General features: G+C 40.8%; 1 protein-coding gene and 1 long non-coding RNA gene across 5 annotated transcripts in view; one reads left to right on the top strand and one right to left on the bottom strand.

Moving 5' to 3' along the window:
• FRMD3 (FERM domain containing 3) overlaps positions 1-26,050 on the bottom strand; it is a 363,027-nt gene that overhangs the window by 212,827 nt on the left and 124,150 nt on the right. Inside the window, exon 1 of one of the 4 annotated variants that reach the window (XM_032290838.1) lies at positions 5,556-13,946. The exons of the other annotated variants lie outside the window; for them this stretch is intronic. The gene's annotated coding sequence lies outside the window, so the exon portion shown is untranslated. Of the gene's footprint in view, positions 1-5,555; positions 13,947-26,050 lie in introns of those variants that run through there. 4 annotated transcript variants of the gene reach the window in all.
• LOC116559758 lies at positions 2,666-24,443 on the top strand. The gene is made up of 2 exons (XR_004272606.1): positions 2,666-2,709; positions 24,373-24,443. It is a non-coding gene; the product is annotated as an uncharacterized LOC116559758 (long non-coding RNA).

The following is a 26,050-nucleotide window of genomic DNA, read 5'->3' as shown; positions in this document are numbered from 1 at the left end:
CCAAGTCCTAAAGGATGAACCAGGTTTGTAGGGTAGGAGCTCCAAAAGGAAGTATCAGATCAAAAGGTCTTGTGGTATTCAGGGAATTTTAAGGCATTTAAAAATGGCAAAATCTTAATTCCTTCAGCAATTCTTTTTTAGATGGAGTCTTGCTCTGTCACCCAGGCTGGAGTGCAGTGGTACAATCTTAGCTCATTGCAACCTCTGCCTCCAGGGTTCAAGCAATTCTCCTCCTGCCTCAGCCTCCTGAGTAACTGGGATTATAGGTACCTGCCACCAGGCATGACTAATTCTTGTATTTTTAGTAGAGAAGGGTTTCACCATGTTGGACAGGCTGGTCTCAAACTTCTGACCTCAAGTGATTCAACCACCTCAGCCTCCCAAAGTGCTGGGATTATAGGAGTAAGCCACAGTGCCCAGCCCCAATTTCTCAAATGATTCTCTTAGGAATGCTATTAGCTAATTCGCTTCATTTTACAGAGCCTGAATAAGAGACTTGGAGAAGTTGAGAAACCTCAAAAAGTTACACAGTTCTGGGTTTCTCTGTCTTCATTTGTGAAATAAGGAAGTTAGATTAGGTGAACCATAAGCCTATCCATGACTACTTACCAGATAAACTCAGATATGTAAGAAATATAACAGTTCTCATTTTTGCCATATAAACCTGGCTCTCATCCCCCATACCACTGGACTAGAAGAAAATTTGATCTTGGGTATTACTGATGCATATACACGCCGTGTACCCTGGCCAAGGTTATGCCAAGGTCCTGGGGTCTCTAAAGCATCTATGCATCAAGGAAGCCCCTGGGGGCTTATCCTCTGGTTCTCAGTGATTACAGTTAAGATGTCCATTTTCCTAGCCGGCATTAGGTCCAGTGGTTCTGATGCCTCTAGGGTCTCATGCTCTGTTGCAAGGCTGGGAGTCCATATTCCTAGATGCATCCTAAATAGAATGAACATGGTGCCATCTCCTCCATGGTACCACCATATCCCTAGCACATTGTTTCCATGGTAACTGTTTTCCAGGTTCCTAGAATCTCCCTCCCATTACTCCCCTCTGCATCTCAAAGGCTCTTATTTCCATCCATCAGAAACACTTGGGGACATCTCTGCAGAACTTCACCTTTTACAGAAGAAAGGAAGAGCTGCCATCTTCCAGCAATTTTTTCTGCCTCCCTAATCAGATCAGAGAGGACAATAGGGAATAAAAGAAGACTACATCATTAATATCTCAATGAACTATGCTGGCACACCTATGTTGCAGAAACAGGGATGATAATTTTTGTTTTCTCTCAATAGGGAAAAACACTACTTCAGCATTTGTGGCCATAAAATTAACTTATTAAAAGATATTATCCCCAAAATAATAATAGTCTCTCAGTATCATATAATCCAAACACAAGGTCATGTCTGCTTGGTGGTTGGTGAGCCACAGAAATACCCTAATCTTGCTAGATTGTGTGAGAAGGATGTAAAAATGGCACCATGATATTCTGGGGATTCTCTGATAGCAAAGGGAAGGAAAATAATTGAGATCAGAATGGGGGAACTCAGAGTCAGTCAGCAGCATTCCATATCAATAATAATAATAGCAACCATTTTGCTCTTGCCAAGGAGATCTATTCCAGCCTAGAAAGAAAGTGCTCTCCCCACTCCCCATTCAGAATAAGCTCAACATTATTCACAAAGCAGCTCACCTCTAGTAGAATGCTTACCTGCCACCACCCCATAAAGAAATTGGGCCCTTGCCCATTGATGGCCAGTGTGTCATCTGAATTTTTACCCTCTGCCAGACAGGGCAAGGAGAGAACATGTCATCTGACATGTAGATACCTCTGCATGATCACCATATCTCATAAGAATTGATTAAGCCTCTTCCTCCTGTTCCTCCCAGCCCTGCTGCCATCCCTCCTTGTTTCAGGATTTCTGAGCTTTTCCCTGATATTTGGCATATCTGTCCAAGTACCCAACTCTAACTGTACACACCTCCTGCATGAATGATCATTATTCACTGGCAACAAAGGCCATCAAACTTTCTGCCATCACCTTGCCAGGAGTAGCCTCCACTCTTTGAACTTCATATTGGAGCATTCCCATTGTTAATGCTGACGGTAAGCCTCATGAATTATTCAACAGCTTCTTTATCTAGGCTGGCAAAGAACAGTGTGTTCTGATCAGAGGTTGTAGTGTCCTGATCAAACAGGACTCATCCACCCATTGCCTTCCAAATTTTCTCTATGGGTACCAGCAGTCGCCTCCAGATATAAGCCCAAATCCCTGGTCACAGCTGCTGGTTCAGGAACCAGCAATTTCTCCCAAGGGGAGCAGCTAGGTTCTGACTTATGCTCTATCTCATTAGATGGCGGAGGAGGGTAAGGGTCACCATCACCCCTCTTTGCTCTAAGAGCAAATCCTCTCACTCACCCAAAAGGTCCAGAATTGCAGTGCTTAGCATTTCCTGGGGTGGGAAGACTGAGAAAGTTGAAGCAAGCTCCCCAAACACAACACAATCTGATTGAAACCCACGATCTGTGTCAGAGTGGCAATTTAATGACCTACAACTCTCTGGTGGAGATCATGTTCCTGGGTTGTGGGTTTTCATTCACTGTGAGAGGGTCTCTTCCACTTGGACATTTAAACTGGTCAAAGATTAATGAGGTTCCCGGCCAGGCACAGTGGCTCACACCCGTAATCCCAGCATTTTGGGAGGTCAAGGTGGGCAGATCACCTGAGGTCAGGAATGCGAGACCACCCTGGCCAACATGGCAAAACCCCATTTTTATTAAAAAATTAGACAGGTGTGATGGTGTGCACCTGTAATCCCAGCTACTCAGGAGGCTGAGGCAGGAGAATTGCTTGAACCTAGTAGATAGGAGGCTGAGGCAGGAGAATTGCTTGAACCTAGTAGATGGAGGTTGCAATGAGCCAAGATGATTGCACCACTGCACTCCAGCCTTGGTGACAGAGAGAGACTCCATCTCGAAAAAAAAAATGCTTAATGAGGTTCCTTCAGGATGGAACTAGCAGCCCCTAGGGAATCTTTTAAGCTGAACTCCCCCTTCATTCTGTATATTACACACATCATCCATTCAGTCTCATTAACAACATGTGAGGTTCACAGGGCAAGACAGAAATGAACCACATTTCACAGATGAGGAAACTGTCATAAGCCCAGGAGTGCATAACAAGTCCATAACAGCCATGTCCTGACTCCTGTCCCAATGCTCTTCCCAGAATTCCAGTCCCAGCTGGGTGCAGTGGCTCATGCCTGTAATCCCAGCACTTTGGGAGGCCGAGGCAAGAGGATCACTTGAGCCCAAGAGTTTGAGACCAGCCTGGTTCAACATAATGAGACCCCGTCTCTTTTCAATAAATAAATAACAAAACTTCAGTCCCCCTTCCTTCCTTCCTTGGTTCTCCTTCTCCAGCACAGATTCCACACAAATCCTTCTCCAAAGTACAGAAAACATCAGGCCTTTTTGCTTGATTTTCCTTTGTTTTTTGTTTTTCCAGATTTCTGTACAATTTACATTCTCTACATGCCTGAATTTCTTGGAAAGGGCAAATCTGCACATAACTCACAGAAATAAAGGTGATATAAAACGCATATAAGAACCTAACGATGGGACCTGTATGCAAGATACACCTTGCCAGCCAGCTACCTCTGCTGGACTGAAATTATATCTCTCAGCTTTAAAGTCAGCAGATGATAGGGAAGAATGTACTAGAAACTATTGTTTATTTTTCATCTAGTCTATTGGAGCTGTTTTCAACTCATTTAAAAAACTTTTTAATTTGAAAAAGTCTTAATCATGAGCTTTAAACTGATCAACAACAAAACTCACAATTAGGTTCTTTAGATAAATCAGGAAGTGCCTGTAAGAACCCATCTACTTAGACCATTCTGGGACTTTCAACAAAAGAAATAGTTACCACTTGGAATTTCCTCATCTCCTTTCACATCCACTGACAGTCTTGCTTCCTGCAGCACCTGGGTTCATCAATACCCCATAACATGAGCACCATGAGCATCCAGTCCAAGGGGAAAACAAAAAGGAACAAAATAAGAGAAGACAAGCATTGCTATCGGGACTCTGGAATTCAATCTGGCCCTTAGTGTCCTTCTCTATAATTACCGAGGTATCCCCAAGGGAAGCAGAACACCTGTCTAGGAAATTACCGTGATCAGTAGAGGTGGGTTTGGTTTTCCTGCATTTTACTTCTTTAAGAATTTGCACTTTGGTTTAGGGAAAATCCCTCAAAAAGACATGATGCTCTTCTTTTGATAATAAAGACTGCCTACCAGGGTGGGAAAACTGTTTGGTTTCAAATTCCTATTGCAAACAGAAAGGCTAGGAAGCTGAGTTTCACAATCTTCCTGAGCCCAAAGTCCTGAGTTTCAGTTGCACCTTTTATACTACACATTTCTGAGAAAGGAATCTCAATATGTTCATCAGGAAAAATAGCAAGTTTAAACGCTGTGTGCTGAGTGTTTGCCTAACAAATGCTTCATTCCACTGAGTCACTCTCCCAGAGCCACCTTCCTAGGTACCCTAGAAAAGACGTGAAGGAACTGTGTGCCAATTGGTGCAGCCAAATAATGAGAGCTTGAAACAGTGCCCGGAGGTGAATCATTTCAAAACAGACCTCTGCCATTTTGAACTTCAACTGTGATTCCCTGTGAGCAGTTTAGAATGCGGAAACCCCAACATCTCTCTACCTTCGCAGGTGCACCTGTGTACAGGTCATGTGTGGGAGGTTAACTACAAAATGTCCAGTTGCTCAGTAAGACAGAGACGGTGAATGTCTGGGAGAATGTTTAAAATAGTAGAATCTGGACCACCCCAAAAGATGCTGGTTCTGCCTAAATAAACAAGAGACTCTAGAAATATCACATTGCACATTGACAGGCAAGGCTCCACCTATCTTTTCCCTCACTGCAAATAAGTAACAGATACCCAGACCTAGGTCTGACAGAGGAACTGTTAGCCTTGCATCTTAATATTGAGCAGACTCTTAAACAATCAAAAGAATTTCAAATTTGTTAATCCTTTGGGAAAGCACCAAACTATTTGCCATGCAGATGACAGAAAATAAAGCATTCATGGCAAAAAGTATTTCTCGTACAAATTATGGAGAAAATTCGAGGTGTGACCCAAACCAAAATATGTTGCCTGGCCACTTTTAAATAATTACATCTTGACCTTAGCAGGAAGCCCAGGGGCGGAGAGCGTGTTGCCTGTGCATTGGTCAGGAAAGGAACCACCTTCAGAACCATTATTACCAAAGGAATTTAGAGGAATGTTCCTCTAAGGGGAAAGATAATAAAACAGAGAGCTCTGGTTTGGTTTCTTAAAAAGCCATTAAGTGGAACTAAAAGGCTCCTCTAAGATACGGGTCAGAAGCTCTACAAAAGAGACCCTCCTGAGGTTCACATCTCCTTCTAATTTGTTTCAGTGAAAAGAATGCAAAACATTGCATGGTAGCTCACGACATGCATTATGTTAAATAAAAGTGTACCTGAGTTGATTACATTTTAGCTGACTGACACATACCTTTGAAAGCTGCACAAGCAGGCCTCTTTGTCCTTGCCAAGACAGAAGGGATTTGAGGTGCCGTGATCCTCTAGTGCCTTAGAATACCGCCATCTCGTCTTCTGTCCATGGGAGCCCTAGGGCTCCAATCCAAGCTTGCCGCAGTTTGAATACTGCATTGTTTACCCATAGAGATCTTGCTGCCACCAAATTCCTATTTCCTAATTTCTGTCACAGTAAATAGTTTGATGGTTTTTTAAAGGAGTCACAAACATGAGATACTTTTAATTGTCCAAGAACCTGCTGGATATTAAGATGCAAGCTTTTCTGTTTCTCTATCGACATTAGACAAGGATGGATCCTACTTAGGCCTCATTCCCAGCAACTCTTAGGATAATTCTTTAAAAAAAATCAGCGGGAATAAAGACATCACCCAAAAAATGAGTCCACTGTCAGTAACGTATCTTGTTAGACAACAGGCTACAATGGCATTGCATAGAGCTAAGTCCAATTGATTAAATATGGATATATAAGTTGATTGAATCGATTCTATAAGAAATTACATTACAGGTTTTCTATTCATTTGAAATCATTTCTATAAAAAATTGAAAGATAGATCCAAGGTCAGAAACCAGTCCTTTCTTACAAACTTGATCTGTATAAAAGAATAGATTTGACTTAAGTCATTCTATTTATATGTCTTTTCTAGGAATATCACCCACCAAAACCATAACAACCACTGGAAGCTGTATTTTCTAATTATGTTAACTGAGTCCCTGCTATATGGAGAGAAATAATGAAGCCAGGAATTTCAGGTGGGCAGATTTCAGAACCAAATGGCTCTGGAAGCATATGACCACAAAGAACAGTACAGTGAGGTCAATCAAGTCAGACAAAACTGCAAATTCCTAAAAGGTTCATTTTTTCTCTTTATTAACCATGAGGAATTAATTAGGCTTATGGCCCAGACAAGTCAAGTCCTGCTGGATTTTGTTCTCAGCTCTGTCACCAGCTATGAAAATTGCTGCTGTCCCAGATTCCTCAGAAAATTTGAGGCTTGGTAAGTTGCTCCCATCCTTCCCAATAGCAGGATTAGTAAACGTGTCTGTGGAAACTTTATGGCAATTAACAGGAAGGAAAAATACAGCATTTTATCACCATAAGCCTTTGCCCAGCTATGGGAGAAGGCGAGGACTAGACAGCCCTGGCAACATGGAATCTGGGAGGAGAGTGGAGAGGAGCAGGGAGGCTCCTCTTTGGGGCCAAGCCCATGACAGCAGCCAACTAGCCATATCATAGCTGTGGCTTTGACTTCCAGCTCCACCTTGAAACCCTGACAGCATGATGACTAAATGAGTGTATCCAAACATTCCAGTCAGATAAAAGGGATCAATACTGGAATGCTCAGAGCTGGGAGGCAGCTACCATGAAAGCTAATCCAGATATGCTGCCCCAATATGTTCTACAACTGCCTGACTACACAGCAAAGCATTCAAAGGAGGTTAAACTAAAATACAGCAAGATATGGATGAGAGCAGGGATGAAGACTTACACTGGCTGGAGACAATCCATCACCAAGCAAATAAAGCCACCTAAAGCAATGACAGAGGTAAACAAAAATTAAATCTCATCACCATGATGGTAAGTAGCAGTTCACTGCTGAGGGTTCACTACTATTCAGGTCATGCTAACAGAGCTCAACTGTGCCAGAATCAATCCAGTAGGGATTCACTCAAAACCCGACAAAGCCACTTCTAAGAAAGCCAGATGCTTCGTAGACAGTCGTTAGATGGTATACCTACAGGTCAAGGGCCATGGAGAATTTGAATTGTCAAAAACGTCAAAGTCAAATGACAGAGTACAAGGGCAGCAGGGAAATGCCTGGTTAGAAAAAGGAGTCCTTTCTTATTCATGAGGCTATCACTCACTTGTGGAGAAACTTAAAACCAAATAATTGCACCTTTTAAAAGTCATTGATAAGAATACACGAACCACCTCATGGAAAACATGGAATTAAATAAGAGCAACAACATCCTTTTTTATTTGAGAGAGAGAAAAAAAAAACATTAAACTGGAGGGGAGGGAACTGCCTGAATTCAAAGCTGAGATGGGAATTAGAAACCGGCTATTGTCAGGTAAAGGCTCCATGGTCATAAATAATTAAAACTCATGCAGCCAGTGGCTCCTCACCAATGGGAGGTCTCAGAAAACTAAGATGGGCGGTGGGGAGAACACCTGCAGGAGCAGCTGCTGGTCTACTAGTTCTCAAACTCTGTTGCACGTTTGAATCCCCTGGAGTTTTATAAAAGTAGAGGTTCCCAGGCTAGGGAACTCCGCGGATAAGACCCAGCCATTTGTACTTTTTAAAGTACACTGATCCAGGGTGTTGAAACCATTAAATCTGGCTGAGAGGAGCTATGCACTCATAACCATTTCCAGTTTTCCAGGAGAAACTGATGCAGCAAATTTAAAAGATGTTTTTTTAAATAAGGAGAGGTTCTATCGCTCAAGGAACACCTAAGCAGCACAGCCCCAGACTCCAGCTGCTCCACAGCTCCATCTGTAGCTCCCTCTCCACTGGAGCACATCTAGAAAAGCCCAGAGTAGGTTCTTGATCTCACCTCACTGCACTTACTGAACTGAACCCAAAATTCCCGTTAGAGATGGAGCGATGGGCTCACACACTGAACCTAGTGTTGATGTGGGCTCCAGTCCTTACCCTGCCATTTCCTATATAAGCTTAGACAAGTTCCCTAACTCATCTGAGCCTCAGTTGCCTCGGATCTCTCTCGGAAAGTTGTTTTGAGATTTAAGAGAGAATACATGTAAATCATCTTGCATAGCGGCACACAGGGCAGAGGACTAGTAAACGTTTATTTGTTCATTTGTTTAAGGGACTATGCTGCTGCCAGAGACTAGATTTGAATTGTCAGCCTCAAAAATCCCCTTGCCTTGTGATAGCTCTTCAAATCCTCTGCACAGCAATGTGTGTCTAACCCTGAGGCTGACTTTTGATGTCCCAGAATGGTCCCAATCAGAAGGTCTGGATTCATGAATAGTATACACGAGCTAATCTGGTAGGATGTGGTATGATGATGTTGATATCAAAGATCTTTCATGGTGCCTTGCACATTGCAGATGAATAATAAATTAATATTTGCAGGCTAGATTATTCAAAGACGACTTGGAGATAACCTGTGAATTTCATTTTAGGGTGATTCTCTTTTGCCTTCACATGCAATAAAAGTGACTGAAAAATGTGATCTTATACAAGTTGGAGCATTTTACTCCATCTGTTTAATTTCTATATCTTTAAAATTAATTAATGGTTACTAACAGAACATAGAAGCAAACAGCAGAATGCAATTTAATAGTCCTGCCTCAGTGCTAGAGGAAAACTGCTCACAGCTAACTCTAACTCATAAAGCTCCAATTTTAGGGGGGAGAAAGTGGCATCCCTCTGCTTCTAGACAGGTGAGAGGAAATTGAGGATAAAAGATGGATAACACGCACTCCCTCAAGATGATACGCTCAGAACAAATTTGACAGCACAGAGAACAGCTCTGGCCTTCCGCTCTGCTGGCCAAACTGGCACAAGTACTGAAAAGATGAAGCAGGAAAAAGAAACTGAAACATTCTAGGCAACTCATAAATTCCTAGGTCTATAAGGGAGTCTAACAACCCATTAGGCAACTGGAAAAACAGGCAACTATCTGCACAGCTCTGCTTCATTTTCTCATGTCAATATCCAGCCTTACACAAAGATGCTCGGCAGAGACTGAGTCCCTCTTTCGCCATTTTGAACTATCATTCACTGAGAAGGGCATGAGGACACAGTTGCAGGTCAGCGAGGGTGGGTAGGATACCAGCTTGGGAAACTGAGTACAGGGAGGCAAGCCTGGCTGAGCAGGTCCAGGAAAGCCCACAGTGCTCAGCACAAAGGAAGAGAGAGCATCAGGAAGTACAGGGACTCACCCTCTCCCTGGAAAAGGGCTGAAAACCAATCACTGCGAATTTACCTTGTTCAAAGCTTCTTTTGTGACCACAATAGGCTAGATGATCTCTGAGAAGACCTGGGAGGTGTATTTTACTAACAGAAACACTTTGATTTGTTTAAGTGGTAAAGCATGAAACCTCTGTGATGAAACAGCTGCTGTTCTATTGACTGAACCCAAAATTCTCACCAGGAGGTAGCAATGGCATTCCACACTGGACTTGGAGTTGATCTGGACCCCGCCTGTCATTTCCTAACCGTGTATTTGGACAAGTGTCCTAACTCATCTAAGCCTTGTTTCCTTAAATCTACCTAAGTGGCTTGTTGAGGCTTGAATGTGAGAATACATGTGAATCACTTTGTATAGTGACAGCACAGACAAGGGCCTCATGAACATTCATTTGCTCATTCATTTAAGGGTCTGGGGGTACTACCAGAGATGCTATCAGATGGGAAAAACTTCACTTCCCAGCCCTACTTTCCCCAGAACTCACCACCCAGATGTTAGTAAGTGTAGTGTAAAAATAGCGTTCCATGGTCAAGTATGTATAGAAAAAGCTGGAGTCAACAACACTGAACTAGTTTGTTCACTTGCCCAACTTGCAGAGCCATTAATAAGCTAATGTGTGCTATGAGCTTCAGAGAAGACTTACGGTGAGGGAAATAAAACCTGCAGCATTTCTCAAGCATAATTCTCAGGAAACACTCATCAGGAATAAAGGTTAGTAATACATGGGAGTAAGTGGCTCACCCAGTCACTCTGTGGGATCTGACATTTCCTGATGGCATTTACCTAGGTGACAGAGGAGACATTCTGGATCCAGAAACAATGATAATGCTAACAGGAAAGTAGAACACCACCCAAAGGAACGCCGCAGCAGCACAGCCCAGCTCCTCACCAGGGGCCAGCACAATATCCACTCAGTGCCTTTTACTTCATGAGAATGTACCTCTAACTTTAGAAAGCATATTGTCAACAGAAAAGTCAAATTTTCTTACTGAAAAAATCACCTTTTGTGTGAATGAATCAATTTTTCAAAGTGTGAAAACCTGTGCCATGACAGATGACTCTAACACAGGTGAGAAGAAAGGATTGGGGGTTATTTCTAAATGTTTCATATAAAATATGTTTGTTGATAGTTTTATGCTGGACTACCTCAAACGCACATAATTTGCATTTACGTAAAATGCCAATAGGCCTTCCTCAAAGCCAGTCAAGTCATGAGTGCTCTTTCAAAACTAGTCTCTCATCTGCCTCTTCATTTCCCTTCTACAGTCACCAACCCTTGCCACACTTACTAGAATTGTCACAAAACCTCCCAGGCTCCATGCTTACAATATTTCCCCTTCCAACTCTTTCTGTATCCTGCCAGTTTAACCTCCTAAATTAATCATTATTATATTCCTCATTCAAAGACTTAGATGTTCCCCCTTTGTATATGGAATAGCCAAACACAACCTGGCAACTGGCATTTGAGGCTCTCTCTCCACCACAGGAGTCCAGCCCCTAGACTCTTATACTGACATTCTCAAGCCCCTGGCCCACCTTGCCCCTTCCCAATCCCCCACCCCTGTGCACTCCAGTCTCCCTGCCAAGGATGTCCACCTGTTCTTGCCAACTCTAAATCCAAAAGAACTCCCAATACTCAGGTCCACAGAATCATTCCACATGACTCTGGTTCAGTCCTCCCTTCATCTACCTTCTATAGCAGTTTCTGTGCATTCCATTTAGCCCTTTGTCTTTTATTAACTTCTGTTGCTATTTATTGTTTCTACTGATATTTCAATGTTCATGTTTATTTGACTTTCCCCACAAGTAAACTGTAAGTTTCTTGGAAACAGAAAGCACATCATACACTTTCTTTCTATCTTAGAAACAGAAAATGCATCTTACACTTTATTCTACAGGAAGCACATCATACACTTTTGCCAACAAGAATAACATGGAGAGGAGGAAGAGGGCAAATGGATGGGCTAGTTAGTGAACTTGAGTAGGGAAATTCAGCCCCCTTGAAGGAAAGCACTCATGCCAACGTCCAAAGAGCTGGGGCCCTCCCTCATAATTACCACAAGGAATGCAGCTTGGCCTCCTTCCAGTTCCAGGCTCATTGCTGGCAGAGAAGGAAGCAGAAAAATAAATAAATTGGGGCAGATGTAACTATACCAGATAAGGCAGTAAGATGATGAAATCTTATAGCCATAAACTGCTCAGGTTAACAACTTCTGACTTTAAATTTTCTTTCCTTTCCCTGAGGTTATGACTGAGGAGAACTTAGGTTTTACATTCCATACTTTTCTGGGAAAAGGGGATACAAAACAAGGGGCTGTGTACAATGTGTGTGCTTATATACATACACGTTATCTATGCATATATGTCAAAAATAACATGAAAAACACTTCAAAAAATCACTACCACATCTTTCAAATTTGCAACCCCTCAAAAGTACAGAGTACAGCAAAAATATCAGCATGATAAAGCCACTAGAAATCATCATGGCCCTCGCTTTTTTTGCAGAAGAATTACTGTTCTTCCTTACTATCTGGAAGATCAAAATAGGGATCTGAGCCTCCTGAGTTATTGTCTCTATCATTTATTTAAATCTGTTCCCTACTAAATGAAGCAACCATTCTATATCTGATACCATAAATAATATTCAATTCACTAATTTTCAAGTTTTGTCCTCAGAATGCAAAGCGAAAGTTGTGAAAAAATCAAAGGTTCCTGTGGGATGAGCAGGTAGCAGACTAGACTGCAAGTCAAACAATAATCTCTCACCTGCACACCTAACCAACACCTGTTTTGGGGGCACTCTGATGAATCAGAAGCAAGTCTCATTACTTAAATTTTAAAGCCTAAAAAGCAAAGAATACATGTTCTCATTCCAGCAATAATAGACAAGCATATTTTAAAAAACTGGATAAAATTTAAAAATAAACATCTCTTTGAATGCATCTAGCAGTTACCAAGACAACCAGAACCTGAAAGTCCAAACTCCCAGAGTAAGGACACACAGAAGCCACTCAACACACTCTCCCCACCACCACGACTGAGGCATTTACTGGTGTGTAAATTTCACAGGCAGAAAGAAGGGAAGCAAAACAGAAAACAGCTGCTAGAGGGATGATAAACCAAGCAGAGCTGTCCCCACTGATGAAGATATAGTAATTGGAGTTCAGGGCCTACCAAAATGGAGGGACCTGGGTATCTAATCTGGGCTTTCATTTGGGACCTCTAAAGGGCTACACCTAGGTAAGGAAGATTGAACTGAGATTATAAAAATTTTAACTGCCTACCAGAAGCTCAAGAAGAACACTCCTCAGTGGAAGAATATACCATCAAGAGCCTCCATCATTTTTTATTTACAGTACCCAACATTCAATTAAAAATTACCAGGCATACCAAGACACAGAACCAATAGGAAAAAAGCAGACAATAGAAACAGACTCACAAGTAATCCAGATATTGCATTATCAGGCATAGACTTTAAAATAATTGATTAACATGTTTAAGAAATAGGTGACAAGATAATTTCACCAAAGAGCCAAAATATATATATTCATATATATGAATCAGATGAAAATTCTAGAACTGAAAAATACAATGTAACAGAAGAAATTAAGAAAGTTATAGATGGGTTACAGCAAAAAGACCCAGCTGAAGAGAGACTTGGTGATCTAGAAGATGATAGTTCAATAGAAAATGCCCAGGGTAGAACATGAAAAGGGAAAAAACAGGAAAATACAAAGAAAATCAAAACAAAATATTTGAATCTATGAAAGGGAACTCATATGTATTGGGTACATGATGCAGGCTAGACACAGCTGTTTTAAAGTAACTAAGTTTCATTTAATCAGATAGAATTTATTAATATATTTTCCAAAATTGAGGAAAAAACATTCATAGCTAATATTTGAGAGAGCTTATATTTTTCAAACATATTTATAATAATTAGAGTTTAGAGATCACTTTACCATGTACAAGGTATGAAGCCTAGCAAAAGAACATGATGTTCTCTGAAACTGGAAAAAAAAAAAAAAACCACTAAGTTTATATGCGGCTATCACACACTCTCTGGACACTCTACAAGCCTCACTTAATGAAGTTCTAGAAAGCTATTGGGAGGAATAAATGAGCTAAGGAACATAAAATTTCTAGCAAGAACATACAGACAAAATGAGTGACAGGTCGTTTTCCTCCTCCCCCCAGGCCTCACTTATGTAAACAACATACACTGAGGGTCTACAGTAGGCTGTTTACTCAACTTAGGTCACCTGTGAATCAAGCCAATGCAATACACCCCTATTTCAGATCCCATATGAAAAATAAGTGCTGTATCCTTGGGCCGACAATAGTAAAGTAGTTAAAAGAATATGTTGGCTGGGCACCGTGGCTCACTTCTGTAATCCCAGCACTTTGGGAGGCCAAGGGGGGTGCGTCACCTGAGGTCAGGAGTTCAAGACCAGACTGGCCAACATGGCAAAACCCTGTTTCTACTAAAAATACAAAAATTAGCTGAGCATGGTGGCACACACCTATAATCCCAGCTAATCAGGAGGCTGAGGAAGGAGAATCACTTGAACCCGGGAGGTTGCAGTGAGCAGAGATCAAACCATTGCACTCCAGCCTGGGCAACAGAGTGAGACTCCTACTCAAAAAAAAAAAAAGAAAGAAAGAAAAGAAAATGTTGAATTTTGCCTCATTGGCTTAAAGAACGGTGATGACATTGTCAGAAATATTGAAGAAGTGCTGGTTTAGTGAAGAACGTGAAGAGTTCCCAGAATATTTTGGGTTTTAGATGCTGGCATGTCTACTAGTTGGAGACATGCCTCAATAATTAGAAACCTGAACCTAGAGCTCAGAGGAGAGGCAGAAGTTGAGATTGGGTAAATAAAGAAAGCCAAGGAATGGCCGAGGCCACCATGGGAAAATGTACAGCAGGAAAGAAGGGTCAGTATACTAAATATAACCAGTGCAACTGGAAGAAGTCAATAGGTTCCCACAGCCAGAGTGAGCATCCGAACATAACATGGGTCTCTTGGGGCTTTCTTTATCCCATGAGTCCTAACCATGTCCTACTAACTAGATCAAGGCTCCCTATCACAGGATTTCATAACAGCCTACATTTTTCCTTTGTGGCCCTTACTTTAATTGTATTTAGGTAATTTTTCAGTGAAATAATGGGTTCATTGCCTTTTCTCCTAGATTTTATGATCCTTGAGGGCAGGGGATGTCTCTTTTGTGTCCACAACCACATACCCAGTACCTAAGCAGCACAGTATCTTGCACCTTTCAATAATCTGATGAATAAAACAATAAGTAAAATCAACTCAATGGTTATGAGCCTAGTATGCTGCTACTCATAGTATGGCCCAGCAGCAGCAGCAGCATCACCTGAGAGCTTGTGAGAAATGCCAATTCTCAGCCTGGACCTACTACATTATAACTCACAGGTGCTTTGTCTGCACATAAAAGTTTGAAAAGCACTGGCTCAGTGTAGGCACTTTTGGCAAGTAGGCCAAGAAAGCCTTCCCCTGAATGAGTGGAGGGAGATGGAAGAAATGATTCGACACAGTAGCCTGGTTTCGACCAGGTTCAAAATTATTTGAGAACCAATTAGGATTGTATAATAACTATCTGACTGCCTGTCCCTAAATCAGAGGTTCTCACTTTGGCTGCATTTTAGAGTCACCTGGAGAGCTTTAGAAAATACTAATGCCTGGTTCCCACCTCCCTCCACAGAGATTCTGATTTAATGAGTCTGGAGCTTGTCTGAGCCACAGGGATTTGCAAAGCGCCTCAGGTGATTATAATGAGCACCCAAGGTGGAGAACCACCTCCCCAGATGATCAGCTCCTGCAATCACCAAGGCCTTCCCAAATCACGTTTCTGTTACTACTGAAGAAAAGATTTTTTGTCTCACACACTAGGGTTAACAGATTGATCCTAGAGAGGAGGAGTATTCTCCCTTGCTCCAGTCCTTCCGGATCTCATCCATGACTTACTTATTAGCTGCTTGGCCCTGAATCTCCAGTCTTCTTTGCCTGGACTTCCCATCTCTGCTATCAGGCTACCCGCACTTTCCTCACTCAGCTTAGACATTTTAAGCCTTAGACCTTGTTTGGACCTTTCCTTAGAAGAATTCACATATGACTCGCCCTTTCCCAGTATGGCTTGAGCTCTCGGTTTGAGAAAAGGCAGCCGACTCTCACCTCCTTACAAGAGTTCATCCTAAAATGCCAAACGTTTGCCCGGCTCTGTTATTTAGACAAACTTCTATTGAACTGAGCCCTGTTCATTTTCCCAGGACTGTCTTCCCTTCTTTCTCTTGTCTCTCACCCAAAAAACTACATCATGAAGAACAAAAGCTCCTGTGTCAAAAGACTTATATTTCAATTTAGAATGGTCAATTTCTCACACATCTTAACAAAAGTTAAAACCATGCAGTTCATTCTCTTTATGGCAACGGCTTAGGGAGACCGACCTAACCACAGTGTTCCTTCCAGAAGAAGGGCTTGAAACCTAGGTCAGTTGTTCCCGTGTGGGCTTCAGGGGCTTGTGATGCCTTCCCCTTAGCTGTTATGCAAAATATGGTGAACATATCTATATTTTTCTATCCAGAAACCCATAACTTTCAGGAGATTTTCAAGAGTCTTGAGACACATGAAATGATGCTCAACATTATTAATCAACTGGAAAAATGCAAATCAAAACCACAATGAGTTACCACGTCACCCCATTAGGATAGCTATTATGACAACAACAACAACGACAGAAAACTACAAGTGTTGGGGAGGGTGTGGAGAAATTGTGCATCGCTGATGGGAATGTAAAATGGTGCAGCCACTGTGGAAAACAGTATGGCACTCCCTCAAAAAATTAAACACAGAATTACCATGGGACCCAGCAATTCCACTTCTGGGCATATGCCCAAAAGAATTGGGAATAAGAACTGGAAAAGATGTTTGTACAGGAATGTACACAGCCTCATAATTTAGAAAAGCCAGTAAGTGGAAACAACACAAATATCCACTGACAAATTTTGAAATGTGGTATACATATACCATGCAATATAATTCAGCCTTAAATAGGATTGCCTTCAAACAGAGTTAGGCATCTCCCTCAGTTTCCCAGGGTCCCTTGGACAGAGATTCTGCATATTATGTTGTAATTATTTATTTGTCTGTACTAGAAAATGAGCCCTGGAATACAGAGTCTGTACCTATGCACTACGGGTCCCTAGCACATGGCCTAATCAATAATTATTAAATGAATAATTGAATAAAAGAATGAACGAGCAGATTATTTTTAAATTATATAAAAAACTATACATTAATAAAAAAATACAAAAAACACAATAGCAAAATGGAAACTAGACACAAACAGGCACGTAATAGGAGAGGAAACAAATATGGCCAATATAAAAAGAAAAGCTAGCCAGTTGCAGTGGCTCACACCTGTAATCGCAGCACTTTAGGAGAATGAGGTAGGGGATCACTTGAAATCAGGAGTTGAAGACCAGCCCGGGCAACGAAGAGAGACTTTGAAGAAAGAAGGGAAGGGGAGTGGAGGGGAGGGGAGTGAAGTGGTGGGAGGTGGAGCGGAGGGGAGTAGAGGGGAGTGGAGGGAAGGGGAGAGGGAGGGAAGAAGGAAGGAAGAAGGGAAGGAGGGAGAGAAAAAATTAGCCATGCATGGGAGTGCATGCCTGTAGTCCTAGCTAACTTGGGAGGCTGAGGCAGGAGAATCCTTTAGCCTGGGAGTTCCAGGCTGTAAAGTGCTATTATTGTGCCACTGTGCTCCAGCCTGCGAGACTGCAAGACACTGTCGAAAGAAAGAAAGAAAGAGAGAGAAAGAGCACTAATCACAATCAGTAGTGATTAGGAAAATGTAAGTCAAGTCCACAATGAGATATCACCTCAAATGATTCAATAGGCAAAAATATTGAAGTCTGACAATACTAAGTTGGAGAGATGTTGATCCACAGGATCTTTTACATGCTGCTGGTAGGCATATAAATTAGTGCAACCTTTGAGGAAATGTTTTGATATTATCTCCTTGAATATTTTCACTCCGGCAATGGCATTCCACTCTTAGATATATGCCACAAGAAGTTATTGTTGAAGTACAACAGAAGACATGTACAAAAATATTCACAACATCACGTTCACACAGTGAAATCCTAGGAACAGTCACGATGCCCATAAACAGGACAGCAAATGAATAAACTGTGGTCCATTAACCAACAGAATATTATTCAGCAGTCAAAACAAATGAACTAAAACAATATGCAGCAACGTGACTAAAAGGTAACAATCTATTGTACAGGCAGCCTTCACATCCCTGGGTTCCATATCTGTCAATTCAACCAACCTCCAATCAAAGATATTCTGGAAAGCAACAATATAACAATAAAAAATATATACAAATAAAAAATAGAGTATAACAATGATTTATATAGCATTTCCATTGTATTATGTTTTATAAGTAAACTAGAGATGATTTAAAGGATACAGGAGAATATGCATAGGTTATATGCAGATACAATCGACTTCATGCAAGGGACTTAAGCATTCTTGGGTTTTGTATCTTCAAAGGTCCTGAAACAAATCCCCTGCGGACACTGAAGGACAACTGTAACACTAAGTGAGAAAAGTTAAGTTCCAAAAGATTACATAGAGCAGGATATAGCCATTTTATAAACTGAAAAACAGCTAAATATTTTTAATGATTTACATGAAAACACATAGATGCAAGAAAACTAAATAGAAAGAAAAGCAAAGGAATGGTGAACTCCGAATCCAGGATGATGGTACCCAGGTAGAAGGAAGCAGAAAGATGGGATTGTGGAGGGCACATATAGTTAGATGTCACTTTACTGTTAAGGTCCCAGCTTTTGTATTTGACAGCAGGTTTCTAGATGCTCATTACATTATTATAAACAAATAAGTAAAAGGGAGGCTTTGCATATTCCAATGATACAAGTGTGTCATGAACTAAGGATTATGATCAATTTAATTCTGTAGCTAGAGGGATTTTAGGGAAAAATAAAGAGGGAACATGACTTCTCCAGGTAGATTGTTTCAAAAGTACAGTTCTCTCTATAAAAGAAATTCTGCTTCCAACTTTTTTAGAATGATGATTAAAGAGATTTTTAGAAGGCTATCATCCATATACAGGCAAACCATATACTACAATAGCACCATGAAAGAAAAATGAACGTAAGATCATATAGATTACATTTTTAAAAATATGGAAGAGGGTACTACTCACATTAGAAAGAGTCAAATTCTACATTTTCTAAATAGTATCATGGTTTATTTAAACCCAAATTCCACGTATAAAACTTTAATTTGCCCAAAATATCCAGGGTATTCAATTTAAAAATAATTTTATGGGACAGTCAAATGTAACATGGAAAAGAAAGGGCCCCCAAACTAATAAGGAAGGGAAACTCTGAAGGCTGTATAAAATTATTTTAGTTTCTTCTTTCCAGCAGGGCTTCTCTGAGCGCCTCATATGTTAATGTGCACTGTGATTACCGAGAAGGGAGCTGTAGTGTTTCCCAAAGGTACTTGACCACAGAACTCTTTTTTCACTGAGCGTCTTGAGAACCAACATCCTACCTACAAAATACGCATAGAAAATTCTATTTAATTTAAAAAAAATATCAAAAACAACAAAGTAAGTTTACAAGAACAATGAAGGGAAGCCTATCGAATTAAACATAAAACAAAAGACAGCAAATTATTTTGCCAGGAAATCTTCTTTTATGGCTCTTTGCTGTCTCCATGATTACTTGGTCCTCAGCCATCACTGACAAGGCTTGTGCACGAGGAAGGCGTTCGTTTACAGGGAACTCCTACCGGGTACATTTTTGGAAGTAGCACCTCATCTGTTTGAAAACTTTGAAGAATATTTATTTGCTCAATTCCCTACAAGATGATTTCGACAAAAAAAACTGGAAAGCATTCTACAACTGTGTACAATTCACAAAATAATAATGGACAGAGTTTTTCTTTCTTGAAGACATTGGTTGGTACTCTAATGTGTCTGTCAGGTGGTCAACATCATCCATTAAATATTTATTTGCAATGCCTGAGAGGGCTGGTAGGATATTCCAAGAAAAATCAGACTCTGCGCTTTTAGCCATTATATTTCTGTATCACTAACAGCAAACATATATATATATATGTGTGTCATAAACAGTAAATTCTAATAGGTGTAGGGAATGGAGACAGGTGTACAACGTGGGATTACGAGCTAGTCAGTAAGACAGGAAATGTGAATTTTTAAAATTATTACAAGACAATGATTGATAGATACAACGAATATGGTAGGACGTTATGGAATAGAAAAGTTCCTGAAGCCAGAAACTGCTGAGGATGGACTCTTGAAAAAAGTAAGTTATCTATAGACATTTACAGAACTCTCCACCCCAAATCTACATTCTTCTCAGAATATACATTCTTCTCAGCACCACATCACACCTACTCTAAAATTGACCACATAATTGGAAGTAAATCACTCCTCAGCAAATGCAAAAGAAAAGAAATCATAACAAACAGTCTCTCAGACCACAGCGCAATCAAGTTAGAACACAAAATTCAGAAACTAACTCAGAACCGCACAGGCTGATGGAAACTGAACAACTGGCTCTTGAATGTTGACTGGATAAACAATGAAATGAAGGCAGATATAACAATGTTCTTAGAAACCAATGAGAACGAACACACAACGTACCAGAATCTCTGGGACACATTTAAAGCAGTGTCTAGAGGAAAATATATACTAATAAATGCCCACATGAGAAGCAAGGGAAGACCTAAAATTGACACCCTATCATCAAAATTGAAAGAGCTAGAGGAGCAAGATCAAAAAAACTCAAAACCTAACAGAAGATAAGAAATAACTAAGATCAGAGCAGAACTGAAGGAGATAGAGACACAAAAAACCCTTCAAAAAAAATCAATAAATCCAGGGCTGGTTTTTCAAAAAGATCAACAAAATAGACCACTAGCCAGATTAATAAAAAAGAAAAGAGAGAATAATCAAATAGAGGCAATAAAAAATTATAAAGGGGATATCACCACAGATTCCACAGAAATACAAACCATCATCAGAGATTATTACAAACAACTCTATGCACATAAACTAGTAAACCTGGAAGAAATTGATAAATTCCTGGACACTTGCAACCTCCCAAGCCTAAACCAGGACGAACTTGAAACCCTGAATAGACCAATAACAAGGTCTGAAGTTGAGGCAGCAATTAAGAGTCTACCACCCAAAAAAAGCCCAGGTCCAGATGGGTTCACAGCCGAAGTCTACGAGACATATAAAGAGGAGCTGGTACCATTCCTTCTCAAACTACTCTGAACAATCCAAACAGAGGGAATCCTTCCCAAATCATTTTATGAGACCAACATTATCCTGATACCAAAACCCAGCAGAGACTCAGCAAGAAAAGAAAACTTCAGACCAATATCCATGATGAACATAGATGCAAAAATCTTCAATAAAATACTGGCAAACCGATTGCAACAGCACATCAAAAAGCTTACCCACCATGATCAAGAAGGATTCATCCGGGGGATGCAAGGCTGGTTCAACATACGCAAGTCTATAAACGTAATTCACCACATAAACAGAACGAAAGACAAAAACCACATGATTATTTCAATTGATGCAGACAAGGCCTTTGACAAAATTCAACAGCCCTTCATGCTAAAAACCCTCAATAAACTAGGTATTGACAGAATGTATCTCAAAATAATAAAAGCTATTTATGACAAACCAACAGCCAATATCATACTGAATGGGCAAAAACTGAAGTGTTCCCTTTGAAATCTGGCACTAGACAAGGATGCCCTCTCTCACCACTCCTATTCAATATGGTTTTGGAAGTTCTAGCCAGAGCAATCAGGCAAGAAAAAGAAATAAAGGGTATTCAAATAGGAAAGAAGGATGTCAAATTGTCTCTATTTGCAGACGACATGATTGTATATTTAAAAGATCCCATTGTCTCAGCCCAAAATCTCCTGAAACTAATAGGCAACTTCAGCAAAGTCTCAGGATACAAAATCAATGTGCACAAATCACAAGCATTCCTATACACCAATAACAGGCTTAAAGAGAGCCAAATCAAGGACAAACTGCCATTCACAATTGCTACAAAGAGAATAAAATACCTGGCAATAAAACTAAAAAGGAACATAAAGGACCTCTTCAAGGAGAACTACAAACTACTGCTCAATGAAATAAGAGAGGACACAAACAGATGGAGAAACATTCCATGCTCATGGTTAGGAAGAATCAATATTGTGAAAATGGCCATACTGCCCAAAGTAATTTACAGATTCAGCGCTATCCCCATCAAGCTACCAATGACCTTCTTCACAGAACTGGAAAAAAACACCTTAAACTTCATGTGGAACCAAAAGAGAGCCCGCATAGCCAAGTCAATTATAAGCAAAAGAACAAAGCTGGAGGCATCACACTACCAGACTTCAAACTATACTACAAGGCTACAGTACTCAAAACAGCATGGTACTGGTACCAAAACAGAAATATACACCAATGGAACAGAACAGAGGCCTCCGAGGCAACACCACACATCTACAACCATCTGACCTTCGATGAACCTGACAAAAACAAGCAATGGGGAAAGGATTCCCTGTTTAATAAATGGTGTTGGGAAAACTGGCTAGCCACATGCAGAAAGCAGAAACTGGACCTCTTCCTGACACCTTACAATAAAATTAATTCCAGATGGATTAAAGACTTAAACATAAGACCTAACACCATAAAAACCCTAGAAGAAAATCTAGGCAAAACCATTCAGGACATAGGCATAGGCAAAGACTTCATGACCTAAACACCAAAAGCATTGGCAACAGAAGCCAAAATAGACAAATGGGACCTAATCAAACTCCATGGCTTCTGCACGGCAAAAGATACAGTCATTAGAGTGAATCAGCAACCAACAGAATGGGCAAAAACTTTTTGCAATCTACCTGTCTGACAAAGGGCTGATATCCAGAATCTACAAAGAACTATAACAGATTTACAAGAAAAAAACAAGCCCATTCAAAAGTGGGTGAAGGATATGAACAGACACTTTACAAAATAAGACATACGTGAGGCCAACAAACATATGAAAAAATGCTGATCATCACTGGTCATTAGAGAAATGCAAATCAAAACTACATTGAGATATCATCTCACGCCAGTTAGAATGGCGATCATTAAAAAATCAGAAGACAGCAAATGCTGGAGAGGATGTGGAGAAATAGGAACACTTTTACACTGTTGGTGGGAGTGTCGATTAGTTCAACCATTATGGAAGACAGTGTGGCGATTCCTCAAGGACCTAGAAATAGAAATTCCATTTGACCCAGCAATCCCATTACTGGGCATATATCCAAAGGATTATAAATTGTTCTACTATAAGGACACACGCACACGAATGTTCACTGCAGCACTGTTTACAATAGCAAAGACCTGGAACCAACCCAAATGCCCATTGATGACAGGGAAAATGTGGCACATATACACCATGGAATACTATGCAGTCATAAAAAATGATGACTCCGTGTCCTTTGTAGGGACATGGATGAACCTGGAAACCATCATTCTCAGCAAACTGACACAAGAACAGAAAATCAAACACCGCATGTTCTCACTCATAGGTGGGTGTTGAACAATGAGAACACATGGACACAGGGAGGGGAGCATCAAAGGCTGGAGTCTGTTGGGGGAAATAGGGGAGGGACAGCGTGGGGTGGGGAGTTGGGGAGAGATAGCATGGGGAGAAATGCCAGATATAGGTGATGGGAAGGAAGGCAGCAAATCACACTACCATGTGTGTACCTATGTAACAATCTTCCATGTTCTTCACATGTACCCTAAAACCTAAAATGCAATTAAAAAAGAAAAGAAAAGAAAAAAGTAAGTCATCCTAGGCTACGCATCAAGGGAGAGATGATAGCAGTTCAACCAGAAGAGAAGAAATAAAGGTGCTTCAATTAGCTAGAATGGCATGACAAACACACAGGCAGAAGGAACACAGATGGCGCCAGCCAACCAATCTAAGTCAAAGAATCTGGGCATGAACACTGGCCAACACCCTCCCTTGGGAGCCATATAAGAAGTGTTTTTACAAGTTTAGAAGGTGGCAGAAGCTATGATTCCAGACCAGAAGCCGTTGCAGGGGCATCCTGGCATGGCAGCCATCTCCTTGATGGCAGAAGTGGGAGCACCTTGGGTAATCTGGTTCTGAAGTGTGGTTTTGGAGTCTGATTTGGTTTGGCTCTATGTCCCCATGCAAATATCATGTTGAATTGTGATCCCCACATGTTGTACAAGGGGTCTGGTGAAAGGTAATTGAATCATTGGGGCAGACTTCCCCTTTGCTGTTCTTCTGACAGTGAATTAGTTCTCACAAGATCTGGTCGTTTTTAAATTATGTAGCATTTATCCCTTTGCTCTTTTCCTCCTACCCTGCCATGTGAGAAGGGTGTTTGTGTCCCCTTTGCCTTGTGCCATGATTGTAAATTTTCTATAGAACTGTATGTCAGTTCAGCCTCTTTTCTTCATAAATTACTCAGTCTCTGGTAGTTCTTTAAGCAGTATGAATATGGACTAACACAGAGTCATTCCCAAGAGATCATCTCGGGATCTACATTTTCAACCCCACCAGTGAGTTTGTGAGCTGTCTAAACCACTGATTAAATCCTTGTGTGTTTAAATGAGCTATTGTGGATTATAATGTCTGCAACTAAAGCCTTATCTGATACAAAGGTAACTTGTGGCACCATGGACAGTGAGAGGATATGGCAATTTGAGAGGCCAAGGTGGGAGGATCACTTAAGACCAGGGGTTTAAGAACAGCCTCGGCAACATACTAGGACCCCATCTCCACACACAAAAAAAATTAGAAAAATTAGCTGGGCGGGGTGTCATGCACGTGTAGCCTCAACTACTCAAGAGGCTGAGGTGGGAGAATCACTTGAGCCCAAGAAGTTGAGCCTGCAGTGAGCTGGGATCATAACGCTGCACTCCAGCCTAGATGACAGAGCAAGATCTTATCTCAAAAATAAAAATAAAAATAAAAATGTGTTGGTTATAAAGAATCTAAGGTCATGTTCTCAGCCTGTACACTCCCCCATGGGCCATGGGAAAAGTGTTTCAAGAAAAGCTTCCGATTCTAAGGATAGAATCAGATCACCGTGATCACCAAGAAGGGAGCTGTAGTGTTTCCCAAAGGTACTTGACCACAGAACTCTTTTTTCACTGAGTGTCTTGAGAACCAACATCCTACCTACAAAATATGCATAGAAATTGTTTTATTAAAAAAAAATAGCAGCAACAACAAAGTAAGTTTGCAAGAACAATGAAGGGAAGCCTTATCGAATCAGACATAAAACAAAAAACAGCAAATATGTCTTCTGAGGCACTAAAGAGAATCTGCTCAGTTCCTCTCACTGAAAGAGAAAATTTCTGATAAAAATTTCAGAGGTTAAGGATAAGTGTTTATTCCTTAAAAGAATACACTTAAAGGTCAACTTAATAAGTTCAAATCTTTCCTCTGACATCCTTTATCAATCTCTTTAAAGAGTTTATTCAGATCAAGTGTTCATTATATGTTTCCACACTAGCTATGAGGGGATCTTATGGAAGTCTAGGACACACATTTGAGCATGTTTCTAAATAATATTCCTTGCCAATATGTAGAATACAATGTATGGACTGGAATTTTTCTGAGTTATCAAATTCCCCCAATCAATTAAGGGGAAATGTGGCAAGAGACAGGGAAAGACAGATTGTGAGTCCTGCATAGACACAGGTACGTTACAAATGTGTTGCCCTTTTTTTTTTTCTTTGTGACAGGGTCTCACTCTGTTGCCCAGACTGGAGTGCAGTGGTGCAATCTCAGCTCACTATAACTTCTGCCTCTCACGCTCAAGCCATTTTCATGCCTCAGCCTCCAAAATAACTGGTATTACAGGCACACAACACCATGCCTGGCTAAATTTTGTATTTTTAGTAGAGACAGGGTGTCGCCCTGTTGTCCAGGCTGGTCTTGAACTCCCGGCCTCAAGTGATCCACCCACCTCAGCCTCCCAAAGTACTGGGATTGCAGGCATGAGTCACTGTGCCCAGCCACTGTTGCCAGTTTTAGAGAGGTATGAAATAGCAATGATTAGACATGTAAGAGTATCAAATCTACCAAAAGAGAAATTATGCCAGCTTAGGCAATATTATCTGCATCCTAGTAAAATCAAAGAAGCTGTAAAAGGAAACAATATAGAGAAACACTCCATCATATAGACATATCTGTCTAGAGATACACATAGTGTGATAATCAAAAAGGAAAACATGATAGAAAGTCCACTGCTGTGGATATTAAATAAACACATGTCAATGCCTTAGCTTCCATGTGTACTGGAGGTCTGCTGTAATTCTGTCCCAAAGGCCTCAACCAGAGAAACAAATACTGATCATAGCTCTATTTGGGGTTTTCAC

The sequence above is a fragment of the Sapajus apella genome, unplaced genomic scaffold (genome assembly GCF_009761245.1).
Source record: "Sapajus apella isolate SASKATOON/1434 unplaced genomic scaffold, GSC_monkey_1.0 scaffold24, whole genome shotgun sequence".
In the NCBI taxonomy this organism is placed as follows: domain Eukaryota; kingdom Metazoa; phylum Chordata; class Mammalia; order Primates; family Cebidae; genus Sapajus; species Sapajus apella.
The sequence above is the reverse complement of the archived record's forward strand: the minus strand, read 5'-3'. Positions and strand labels throughout refer to the sequence as shown.